This window comes from Hibiscus syriacus, unplaced genomic scaffold, assembly GCF_006381635.1.
Source record: "Hibiscus syriacus cultivar Baekdansim isolate YM2019G1 unplaced genomic scaffold, ASM638163v2 tig00110293_pilon, whole genome shotgun sequence".
NCBI lineage: Eukaryota > Viridiplantae > Streptophyta > Magnoliopsida > Malvales > Malvaceae > Hibiscus > Hibiscus syriacus.
The window spans coordinates 114517-125304 of NW_024062665.1; the positions used below are offsets into that span (position 1 = coordinate 114517).

Sequence of the window (10788 nt, forward strand, 5' to 3'; positions counted from 1 at the left end):
TTGAATAAATTCCATATGGTGGTGTCGGGCATTTTTTTTCTTCTAAACAATGCGTGTAATAGGAAGCTGCGCGTGGGGGTTCCACCTAAAATATTAAACGAATCAATTCGGATTATAAATTTATGCAATTTGATGGTCACCAACGTGGGGAGTCCGTCCAAATTTTCAATCGCGGTCTTCCGCGTGGTCCCCACCCTTTGGGTTCTATTGGCTTGTCAGCTTTGTGTCATAATCTTCGCGTCTTCAGTGATTATTATCATTTTTACTTGAAATTGACAAATTAATTACAAAGCTTTCTTCCTCCATTTTTATTTATTTATTTCTTTCTTTGAATTTAGTCTATTTTTTTCAACATGAAATTGAATTTTTCACCCGGCATTTATGAGTTTAAAGTAAAAAAAATCAATCTTAAATTATGTTCTTTAGTTTTTAAATTAATTTTTAGTACAATTGATAGTAGCATATAAGACCCGTCAACATTCATATAACAAAAAGAAGATTATGAAAATTGATTTTGTCACGATTTAACTGCGATATTTGGAGTAATTTTGATTATACAATGTCAATATGAAAAAAATTAACACAATAATTTAAAATAAAAAATAGATCAATATGATAATCAAATAATCATTAGTTAAAAAAACAACGATAAACATAACCCTGAAAAAGATAACATGTTATAATAACATAAAAGAACATTTACTATAAACTTTACAAGTTTTAATTTTTATTGAAATATATAATAGAGATATTCACTTGTTTAATTTTCTTCCATTGAAATATAAACAATTATGGAGCTAACCCACCATTGACCCATCCCTTTCCATTGGTCAGCAATATTTATTAGGAAAAAGAAAGATTATGTAAGTTAGCATAATGCAAGTCAGGAAAATAAATATTTTCTTAAATCCTAAATAATGTTTTGTTGATTAATTAATTGTCTACTAAATAAATGTAAAAAAATAATAATTTTGGTGTGAGCCAAGTCAAAATCTTTGTGCTTATTATTTTGTTTAAAAAGTTAAAATTTTATAAGGTTTTGGTTTTGTCCATTATTGTTGTTTGTTTTCGGAGTGGAGAAACTGTTAAGGGCTAAAGACAATGTTGACACCATCGGTGATTCTCACGCGCTGACGCGTTAAATACAAATCCCTTGTGTTCAGGGAACATGATGAGTTATTTCAGTTTTGTTATCCAAATTTCATTCTTTTTTCCCTTAAAAATAATATTGATTTTATAATTATTTATAAAAATAACATAAAATTTATTAAGTTTTGGATTCACGTCCTATTATAATTTTCTTATTATTTTAAGCTTATTATCATTTTTAAATAAACATGTTTTTCTTATCATTAGTAGAATACAATCTTGTTTGTTGAATATCATTATTTGACTTGTGTTACATTTATATATATATATATTTAGATTTTAAAAAATATTATTTTTATTAAAAAACATTTTTTAAATTATCCTAATTCCCAGTCATTCTAACCTAACTACTCTTGTTATTGTCGTCACCGTGGATTTCATCGACCAAACGGAATAGAAATCCCCTGGATTCATGCAACGTACACGCAGATTAGCTATGGTAAACCCTCCCTCCCGGATTCACGCGCACAATCTAAGAAAGGCCAAGGAGATTTATCCCCGTTCACGTATGGATATTGGTATGAAATTGGTGTGGCCGTGAAGTTCCGATGTGGGGGGCATATTATGAGTTTTGAAACTTTTAGGGATTTAAGGCGATGACAAAGACGATGGTCGATCAGCGAGTGAGTGACAATAGTTGGGTGGTCGGAGATAACCGACGACAGTAGAAAAAATTTACAATTAAACCAAAATTAACTCGTACAAAAGCAATCCAAATTTAATTTACCAAAATTAATTATTATTGATCAACATAATAGTTAATAGAGGAAATAAACTTGATATAAAATATTTCGTAATTTATTTAATATAAGATTTAGAAATCAGCTTTTTTTTATAAAAAAATTTTGATGTATCATCTTTAAACATTAAAATCATTTGACGTTTATTAAAATAATAATTTACTAAAAAAAAGAATCTTATTCGATAGGTTGGATTTAAGTTTTTGAATTCGACAGACAATAAAGAGTACGATTTTCAATGAAAAGGGAAAGTGAATAAGAAAGAAACTGAAATGTTGTTTCATGAAGCTCAATTCATTTATTTATATAGTCCAATATTACCAAACTCAAAACTAAACATAAAACATTATTTGAAAATTATATATAATAATAATTTATCAAAAGTTACTCAACAAATAATTTTATATATTTAATATATTACTCCCATATCCAATTCTTTACCTTAATTTATTTTATTTAGAAATTATATAAAAATTCTCAAAACAAAAAAGAAATTATATAATATTATTAAATAATATATTACACCTTTAAAAAAATAATTTAATGATTTATAATTGAATTGATAGTCTATCAACTGATAACACCAAATTAATTAAAATTTTAAATATAGTATAGATAGATGATAATTTTTAAATTTCACAAAATAATTTACGGCAAATTGTTCTTCATAAATTCCTTTTAAATTGAAAAATATTTAATTTAATATTAACGAAACATAAGATGTAATGATAAAAATATCAAAATTGATAATAAATTATGAATTTAATCTCAACATTTTTTCTCTTACTTCTCCTAAAATTATTTGATTTAACAATATTTAAAATACCAATTATCCACTCGCGAATAAAAAATATAGCCAAAACACAACTGTGTGATAAATTATACTCTTGAATTCAAGAAAAATTTTCGTAATTTATACATAATATATCTGAGTGCTGCATCTCTTATATAAGGATATATTAAATAGAAGCGCCATTATTACTTTCCCAGGAGCATTTTTTTTTTGGGGTGAAGAAAACATTTTACTTTTATCATCATTGTGATGATGATCACATTTACAAAAGTCTAATCTTTTTATTGGTTAGATTAGTTTATTTCTAGTTTGTGGGATGGGTCTGGCTTTTATATTCGCATAAGGCCTAAAAATATTTTCTTGTTCTTGCTTCTCTTCATGAGCGAAAGTTCAAAGGATTTTGCTTTTTTTGTTTTGAAGTATCCTGATTAGAAACAGAGAAGCTCAATTCAAAACGGCTTGCTACTTATACGTGTGCTCTGGTTTTTGATGGATTAGAGCAAAAGTAGCTCTATATTGTTCAAACTCGGGTAATTATTGTTATCACTGTTATGTGCTATTCTGCTTCTTCCTTTTCTTCATCCTATATAATTAAATTTTATGTTTTTTTTCCTCCTTTTCAAAAATGGAGGATAAACAGATGAAGCAAAAAACTTATAGAGAGATCATGTTTTTTTTATGGGTTTCATTGAATGAAATATTGGTTGGAGTTTTAAGAAAGTTGAAGGTTGATTCTGTTGAAAACAGGCATAAAATTGGATGCAAGAGATTAAAGAACCAGGCATTGGAGGAATGAATCAATCTCTCCAAAGTGATTAGCTAGTTTTGATGATTTTTTTAATGAAAAAAATGCAAATTTTGATGGTTTTTGCTGGAAGATGAAAAAAAGAAGGATCTTGGATTCATAATTGAAGTAGAAGTTCATTAAAGGAGCAAAAAGTTGATTTTGATTGAAATGGAGCCACCAGCAACCGAGCAGCCAAGTGTTCCAGCTCCTAGGAAAAAGATGACCAAACAGTTAACGGGAAAACGAGATGATACGGCCTTACATTCTGCAGCAAGAGCTGGAAATCTTGCAGTGGTGAAAGAAATCCTTACAGGCTTCGGAGATGATGCATTGAAGGAGCTGATAGCTAAACAAAACCAATCAGGCGAAACTGCCCTTTATGTCGCGGCCGAATACGGTTATGTCGATTTGGTTAAGGAGATGATTAACTATTACGACCTCGTTAATGCTGGGATCAAAGCAAGAAATGGGTTTGATGCACTCCACATTGTTGCTAAACAAGGGGATTTGGGTAAGTTACCAACACATGATTTGTCTGTTCTTTAACTATGTTATTTTTGGTGGTGAAGAGTGTGGCCCTTGTTGCAGATATATTGAAAGTGCTACTAGCAGTCCATCCGGAATTGGCTATGACAGTTGATTTATCGAACACCACGGCTTTGCACACGGCTGCGACTCAAGGGCATATCGAGATTGTGAAGTTCTTATTGGAGGCAGGCAGTAGCCTTGCAACAATAGCAAGGAGTAATGGTAAAACACCTTTACATTCTGCAGCAAGGAATGGGCATTTGGATGTTGTGAAGGCACTTTTGGCTAGTGAACCTGGGATTGCTCAAAGGACTGATAAGAAAGGGCAGACTGCGCTTCACATGGCGGTGAAGGGGCAGAATCTCGCGGTGGTGGAGGAATTGATTCAGGTGAATCCATCATTGATGATAAGCATGATTGACACCAAGGGAAACACATGCTTGCACATAGCTACCAGGAAGGGAAGAACTCAGGTAAATCAGTTTAAACTTTATTTAGGGAGTCAAATAAAATGACCAGGGCAAGATAAAGTAAGCTAATGTACTCTTTTCGTTTGTGCAGATTATTAAGTTGCTACTTGGATACAAAGAAACTGACACAACAGCTGTTAATAGAAGTGGGGAAACCGCTTTTGACACTGCAGAGAAAACCGGGCATCTGCAGATTGCATCCATGCTGCAACAGCATGGTATTCAAAGTGCTCGATCCATCAAACCGGCAGCACTAATCCAGCCCGAGAGTTAAAACAAACCGTGAGTGATATAAAGCATGAAGTGCATTATCAACTAGAACACACCCTCCAAACCCGAAAAGAAGTCCACGGCATAGCCAAAAGACTCAACAAAATGCATTATGAAGGTCTTAACAATGCAATAAACTCCACCACCGTTGTCGCTGTCCTAATTGCTACTGTTGCTTTCGCTGCCATTTTCACAGTCCCCGGTCAATATATAGACAACCCAAACGACATTCGGCCCAGTCACTCACTTGGGGAAGCAAATATAGCACCAAAGCCTGCTTTTATAATCTTCTTCATCTTTGATTCCATTTCCCTCTTCATTTCTCTAGCTGTTGTGGTGGTTCAGACCTCAGTTGTAGTGATTGAGAGCAAGGCAAAGAAGCAGATGATGGCAATTATCAACAAGTTAATGTGGTTGGCATGTGCACTTGTTTCAGTTGCATTCTTGGCATTGTCCTTTGTTGTAGTTGGCAAAGAGGAAAGGTGGCTTGCAATTGGAGTGACAATTATAGGAACTAGCATAATGGCCACTACTTTAGGCACCATGTGTTATTGGGTGATTAGGCATCGGATCGAGGCTTCGAAAATGAAAAGCATACGAAGGTCATCACAGGCGAGCCGGTCACGATCCTGGACGATGTCTGTGATGTCAGATTCTGAGACTCTAAACAATGATTTTAAGAAAATGTACGCAATTTAATAACATTCATGCCTGATCCTTTTTGTTTTTCAAGTTGTTCATAGCCCCCCCCCCCCCAATTCTTAGTATTTATGAATGAGGAATGATGAAAGCTATGGTAGAATGTAATTCTAATTTCTTAGCCACCTTGATAAATGAAGAAAGCAAAATACTATGCACTTTATAAGCATTTTGTAGCAAAAGGGACGAATCACATAACATGGACGCAACACAGCCAAATCAAACCTGATTTTTGTCTTTGAGATATGTTCCATGTTAGCAGCAGTAGAAGTTTTGATAAAGAAACTAGGAAAATTTAGCACTGCTGTTATGCAAATGAACCAAAGGGAGCGTTTTAAAGACGTTGATGGTAACATTTGGATTGTGACGTTCGTAAGTAGTTCACTTCTTATGATTTGAATGAAAAGTCGTAACTGATGATTTTACGGTTCATAGCCGGCCTTTAATGATAGATTGTATCCTTTGTTCCTCGAGAGGAAGAAGAAGTCCTAAAAAAACAGAAGAAGTCCATTTTCAGTCTTATCTGGTTTTATAATAATTCTTAGTGCTAGAGTAAGTTCTAGTATTATAATGATTATTCGTAGGTTGGAAGAATGTATGCATATAATTACTTGACAATAGATTTCCACTAACGTTATAATTACCACCGATGTTATAATTACCCATACAATCTCTTCTCATTTGTTCTCAGCTCAAAAATCTTCTTGTTATGGTTATTTGGGCTCAATAATCATTTGACTATATCCATATTTATTTAACAATTTTAATCGAACTCTCATATCAGTCCATAAATTCTTCAGATCAACTCTCATGTGTTGACTAAAAAATTCAGGTCAATACATGGTGTGAATTTGGTTTTTCCTTCATCGGAAAGGTTTACCGGAGGGTCAAAGAAGGGTTCGTCTTTCTTGCTTTCATTGATTCATTTTTTTTCCTTTCTGTTGGAAGTATGATCGAGTGCAGGCTTAATGCACAGCGTGCATTGAGAAGATTCAAGAAGCTTGTAATTAAACTCATAGTGAGTAATGTACACAGTGTTGCAGGGAATCAAATCCATAGGATGTTAGAATATTGTTACACGGTTATAATTGTTAAGCAGGTTGCTTCCTAGATCAGCAACCAATTGCTATATAACTCATGTTCATTGTGATGGTTGAGATATGAAAATTACAGAATATGTTTCCTGAGTAAACACTCATTTCTTAACATGGTATCTTTCGCTAAAGGTCATGGGGTTCCTATACTTCTTGTTGCTTAATTTTTTAGTTGTTGTGAGCATCATGTTTACCAATAAAAAGGTTAATGTGGTGCTAGACGAGACGAATTACCTACTATGGAGGTAGCAGGTTCTGCTTACGGTGCGCAGTCATCGTTTGGAGCGGCTCCTCAATGGTACAATGCCTATTCCACCTGAGTTTACAGTCAATGCTGAAAGTGTGTCGGTTGTCAATGAGGCGTTTGAAGATTACATGGCACAGGACAGTGCTCTCGCCTCGTGGCTGTTATCAACTATTAGTGCTCCCCTTCTGCCACAATTCGTTGGAGCTGAGACTGCTGCAGTTGTATGGAGTACAGTTGTTCAATTCTTTGCTAACAAATCCACAACTACAGTGATGAACTTGCATTACAAGTTGCAATCACTGAGAAAGGGTGATGATTCCATACGTGTGTACCTCACTCGAATCAAAGAGGTTTGTGATGCACTCACATCATGTGGCAGCCCGGTTTCATAGGTGGAGCATGTGGTTAGTATTCTGAAAGGTTTGTGTTTCAAGTTGTTCATAGTTTTTTCCCCCATTGTTAGTATTTATGAACGAGGAATGATGAAAGCTATGGTAGAATATAATTCTAATTTCTTAGCCACCTGGATAAATGAAGAAAGAAAAATACTATGCACTTTATAAGCATTTTGCAGCAAATGGGACGAATCTCATAACGTGGAGGCAACAAAGCCAAATCAAACCTGATTTTTGTCTTTGAGATGTGTTCCATGTTAGCAGCAGTAGAAGTTGATAAAGAAACTAGGAAAATTTAGCACTGCTGTTATGCAAATGAACCAAAGGGAGCGTTTTAAAGACGTTGATGGTAACATTTAGATTGTGACGTTCGTAAGTAGTTCATTTATGATTTGGATGAAAAGTCGTAACTAATGATTTTATGGTTCATGGTCGGCCTTTAATGATAGATTGTATCCTTTGTTCCTCAACCCGAGAGGAGGAAGAAGTCCTAAAAAAAAACGGAAGAAGTCCATTTTCAGTCTTATCTGGTTTTATAATAATTCTTAGTGCTAGTGTAAGTTCTAGTATTATAATGATTATTCGTAGGTTGAAAGAATGTACGTATATAATTACTTGACAATAGATTTTCACTAACGTTATAATTACCCATACGATCTCTTCTCATTTGTTCTCAGCTCAAAAATCTTCTTGTTATGGTTATTTGGGCTCAATAATCATTTGACTATATCCATATTTATTTAACAATTTTAATCGAACTCTCATATCAGTCCATAAATTCTTCAGATCAACTCTCATGTGTTGACTAAAAAATTTCAGGTCAATACATGGTGTGAATTTGGTTTTTCCTTCATCGGAAAGGTTTACCGGAGGTTCAAAGAAGGGTTCGTCTTTCTTGCTTTCATTGATTCATTTTTTTTCCTTTCAGTTTTTATTTTTCTATCTTTTTTTTCATTTCAACAAGGATGATTTGTGATGATGGAGTTTTTCATCTCTTGTTGGTTTCTTTCGATTCAATCTCGGATGGGCTTTTATGGAGATTTGGTTGACGTTTCTCTATTTTGGCTCCCTCTCTTCCCCTTTTGAGATGAAGATCGATTCCCATTTAAGACATTTTCTTACAACATTTTTCTTTTATTGATGTCATTTCTTTCCATGACATTTTACTGGTGGTCAAGATTTCGTTCATTGGTGGAGAAAAACTTTCTCTAGTGGAGCTCTTCCGGCAACAATTTCTTTTAAATTACAAAAAAAAAAAAAAATTTAAAATCCCTAAATTCCAACACTACTCCGCCAACGTAGTCTTTGTCATCATCCTAGTTATACGCAATTTTTATCATTGGGTTCACATGGTATAAAACGTCAATTCGCCATTGACCGGTCAAGATTTCATAGTGTTTTTGGTCGTCGGGAGAGGTGAGGTCGAGTGGAACTTCATCGACGACAAAAGGCGATGGTCGGCATAGATTTAGGGGTTAAATGAAGATTTTCAAAGTATTGGAGTTATTTCGAAATTTATGTTTTTTTAATATATATATAATTTTATTTTTTAATTTTACATATTTTTTAAATTATCATATTATGACACGTGTCACTTCATGGAGGAAATTAACGCCGTTGATGGCCTAAGCACCTAAAGTGATGACGTTTATAATATTAGACACTTAGATGATCCAAAAAATATTGTAAGCACCTATTCACAAAAAATGTATAATTTGGACACTTATTTGGGTTTTAAACATTTTTTTAGCTTAATATGTTTACAGTTTCTTAAAGAGTATTTGGTTCACGGAAAAAATTATTACAAAAAAAGAATAATGTTTTTCAGAATCATATACCTAAATTTGATTTAAGAGCATCCTATTCAGCCGTCATGAAGTATTCCCTATAGTAATATTTTTGGGTCTTTTCTTGAAAATGTCATTCCATATGTTAGGTATTAGACAATTTCATCCCTTTAATACTCTTGAAATAAAAGAGTCATTTTAAAATGATCATTCCTTGTGTACATATAATAACAAGAGTATAGATCTATTTTATTTATTTTATTTTTAATTATGGTTATAAACTTTTTAATATTTATTATAAAATAATATGATATATATAAAATAAAAAATAAAAAATTATATCAAGTTTTTATTTTATTTTGATTATTTACTATGTACGTGTTTAATTCAAGTTTTATTTTGGTGTGTATTATACTACGCGTTTGATTATTTTATTTTGATATGAGATTTTGTTGTACAACTCATACATATAACATGAATAAAGTAAGAGTAATGTAGAAATAAACACATACTTACATCGATATAAATATATTTTTGTATTTTTAAAGAAACAAAAATTAGAAATAATAACAAAATATATATTAAATTATTTATATAAAAATTATAAAATAAAATATAAATTAATAGAAAATATATTTTCTATGAATTTTTATGTAAATATTTTCACTTTAATTTTGAGAATTTAACTTAACGAAAATATATCTCAAGAATAATTTGGTAAAATATGTATTATTTTTATATTATATTTCTCAAACCAAACAATGTAATCTTAAATTCCTAAAAACCAAACCAAACAATGTTATACAACATTCTCAGTAATATATTAAGTAATACAAAAATTCAATATTTTTATTTCAAAAAATAATCTTACATTTCATAAACTAAACGATCTCTTAAAATTTTCACTTTATATTTTTCGTTTTTGTTGTTGTGTGATTGAGGAAAAATTCTACAATGCTCGTCGAGTGTAGATGAGCACGGTTAACGATTAATATCATTAAATTAATTTATAAACTGTTAAATTATAAAGTACTAAACATATAATTATAAATTAGTTAAAAATTTAAATATAATTTAATTAAATATAGTATTTATAAAACATTAGTTTTTATAATCTTATTTTAATTATAGTTAGATCAAATATTAATTTAAAAAATTTATAAGCCCTAATTTATTTTTATAGCTTTGAAGCCGTCGTCGTCGTCATCGCTGTTACTGTCACCGCTGCCGTTGCAGTCGTCGCCATCACCACCACCACCGCCATCATCGTTATCATCAGGAGCTTCAAAACTATAAAAATAAATTAAGGTTTATAAAATTTTCAAATTAATATGTGATCTAATTATAATAAAAATAAGATAATAAAAACTAATATTTTATAAATATTATATTTTAATTAAATTATATTTAAATTTATAATTATACATTGAAAAATTTATAATTTAATATTTTATAAATTAATTTAATGATATTATTTTTCTAAGAATTTATTCTTGAATGAATTCTTCCACACCAATTATTATTGTTTAAAGAAAAGAAAAAAAAATCAAAAGATAGAAAAACACTTTCATTCATGCATTTGAATAAATGCCACTAAGACAATTTATTTCATTTCATATCTTTTCAATTTCAATTCCAAATTTTAAGTCCCATCTCCTTTTTCCTTAAATTTGACGTCAGTCCATTAAAAGGCTTAAAGAGGAAAGCTATTTCCTTTTCCCAGAAACCGTTGAGAAACCTCCGCTAGCAGTATGGAGAGTAAATTTCCAAACTTTAACCGTGGGTTTGATTGAAAACGTTTTTTAATAAATTTTTTTTCGTAAAATAAA

General features: G+C 31.5%; 1 pseudogene; it reads left to right on the top strand.

Moving 5' to 3' along the window:
* The first annotated feature begins 3047 nt into the window (after positions 1-3047).
* On the top strand, positions 3048-5469 carry LOC120116317 (annotated as a pseudogene).
* Positions 5470-10788: the final 5319 nt, after the last annotated feature.